Raw genomic sequence first — 3035 nt, 5'->3', positions numbered from 1 at the left:
CAGGGAACATAGCACTAAGGACCTGCCCGAAACGCTATGTGTGCTAGTGGCTTTACAACCATGTATGAACTCCTCCATATATAAATAATAATAATAATAATAATAATAAAAGTAGTTACAGAGCTCAAAATACCTCGTACCATTTGGTGTGAAATCATTGATAACAGGACAGTCAGAGATGTTACAACATTCCCAGTGTTATGTTTAGGCCGGAAGTTAGTTAGTTTAGTTCATTTATTATGCACCCCATACCCATCTTGTGGGCGGTAGTGGAAAGGGTTACAGAGGCACATAATGGGCTCAGGGACTGAACCCCACAATTCATTTAGCTAAGCAAGTTACAATCTTGATGAGCTAGTTACAAAATTCAGTATAATTCGTCACATCAACAATGGATTCGAGATCGACCACAAGTACAGTTTCTAAATTAAGCAACTGACATATGTGGAGAGCTAGTGTCACAATTGATATGTTTGTCCTGCACACCGCCCCCCATCCAGTGGGCAGCAGTGGATAGGTTACAATCAGTTACTACCTACAGTTAGCAAACTGGGGATATTTGGCTAAAATTTCTGGTAGCAGATCATTTTGAATTAAATATTTACACATCGCTAGAACATTTGTTAAAGAATTGTCTCTGAATTCACGTATCTTTTCGCACTCCATCACATAGTGACGGAGGGTGTGCGAATAATTTTGTTGACACAGTTTACATTTGGTCAGGTCTACATCAGCAGATAATGAGAATTCCCAGAGATACTTGTAACCGAGTCTAAGCCGAGCAGTAGTAACGTCTTTACTTTAGTAGTTGCATTTTTGCTGTTTTTCTGCCATGTTCCCCCTTTTTTATTTTTATTTTTTCTCAACACATTTTATACTTTAATCTCAATTAGTATTAAGTTTTAGTTTTTAATGTTTTTCCTGCCCGAAACGCTTTGCGTAATAGTGGCTTTAGGCATTGTATGTACTAGCTCTATCTATAAATGTGTCAATTTTTGTATCACCTCTTGTATGTATGTGCTTTACTTGAATAAACATTTGAATTTGAATTTGAATCTAGACGTCTGCTGATTTTATTGGATGAACCATACATGTGTGGCTCCTCTTGCATGATAGTATGATGATAGATGGAATTACTGGTGTCAATTTCACTTTGCCTCAGATCTACAAGATCTTGTTGAAGTTCTCGGTGTACTGCTGCTCTCAGATTGCTCATTGACAATCCAAGGTTACACTCAACGGCTCCTTTAAAGGCAGATTCTTTGGCTAACTTATCAGCTCTATCATGCATTCGGAGGCCAACATGAGATGGAGACCACATGCAATAGACTCTGTTGCCATCATTATTAATTTTGTTGTATTTGTGTCTAGTTTCGGGCACGAGAATGTTACAGTTATGTCTTAAAGAGTTGAGAGCAATTAAGGATGATGAAGAGTCACTTACAATTAATGTATAAAGTTAGGAGACTTGTACACATTTCAGTGCAAGGAGCAAGGCAAATAGTTCGGTCTGAAGGGTAGAGGCCCAGTTGTTTATACGGACTCCCCACTCAAAGTACAAGCCATCGCCTATTGTCAGGACAACTGCACCCGTGGTGCGGTGTAGGGAACCATCAGTGTATATGATTTGAGAGAGAGAATGCTCTGTGGACAGAGCATCAATATGCAGGAAAGTGCCGTAGTTGTCTCTCTTGGTACAAATCATCAGCCTGATACATTCTGAGTTGAGTTCCAGTTTTATTCATCCATTTGGAACAATGTTGACCTTCAATAAAGAAATTCTGGAGGGCTTCTGTGCGAGGGTTAGGATGAGTTAGCCTAAGCATTTTTATACCAATTTGACAGCTTATTTCAGTAACACAATCAACATCGCTCAGAATATTAAGTTCCTTTCTCATGTTAAGTATCTTTGTGGTACGAGGGCACCCAAGGATAATCTTCAAGGCTTCGTTCTGCAGTTTTTCAAGCCCCTCAAGCTTTCTTTCAGGCATCAAAACAAGCAGAGGTGCAGCATAATCCACTAAAGATCTGATGTATGCAAGGTACATCATTTTGACAATTACAAAAATACAAATACAAATATTTATTCAGGTAAGGTACATACATACAAGGTGAGATACAAAAGTTGATGGATTTATAGATAGAGCTAGTACATACAATGCCTAAAGCCACTATTACGCAAAGCGTTTCGGTTAGGAAAAACACTAAGACTAAAACCTAACACTAACTTAAATTAAAGTATAAATTGTGTTGAGAAAAAATCAGAAAAAACAATAAAAAAAAGGGGTGGGGGGGAAACATGGCAGAAAAAAGCACTAATACAATTTGGTCAACAAACAGCATTGTTTAAAATCGTAGACATGGGTTGACATTTAGGGGTGAGGTAGGTTACATTGAGTTAATTAGGTAGTACTTAGTTTTTATCTTAAACTGGTTGGGAGAGGTACAGTCTTTAACATAATTGGGAAGGTCATTCCACATTCGAGGTCCCTTGATTTGTAAAGCATTTCTAGTTTGACTAAGTCGTACTCTTGGAATATCAAAAAGGTATTTGTTTCTGGAGTGGTGCTCATGGGATCTGTTACAACCTACTAGGAAGCTTTTAAGGTCAGGAAAGACATTACAGTTCAGCGTTTTATATATATAAAATACACATGAGAGGATGTGCAGTGACTTAATTAATATCTAACATATTCAGAGATTTGAGTAATGGTACCGAGTGATGTCTGGGGCCAGAGTTGGATATTGTCCTTACAGCAGCTTTGTGTTGAGTAATTAGAGGACGTAAATGATTTTGGGTAGTAGAACACCAAGCACAAATACCATAGTTGAGACAGGATAGATGAGGGAGTAATAGAGAGTCACCAGGGCAGAGCGAGGTACATAATATCTGATCTTAGGAAGAATGCCAACAGTTTTTGAAACTTTTTTGGGATATATTTAGAATGTGTCCCTGGAAAATCAGCTTGCGGTCAATGAGAACGCCAAGGAATTTGCCATCTACTCTGTTACAAATTTGGGAATTGTTAATCCTG

The sequence above is a fragment of the Procambarus clarkii genome, chromosome 15 (genome assembly GCF_040958095.1).
Source record: "Procambarus clarkii isolate CNS0578487 chromosome 15, FALCON_Pclarkii_2.0, whole genome shotgun sequence".
Lineage (NCBI taxonomy): Eukaryota > Metazoa > Arthropoda > Malacostraca > Decapoda > Cambaridae > Procambarus > Procambarus clarkii.
The sequence above is the reverse complement of the archived record's forward strand: the minus strand, read 5'-3'. Positions refer to the sequence as shown.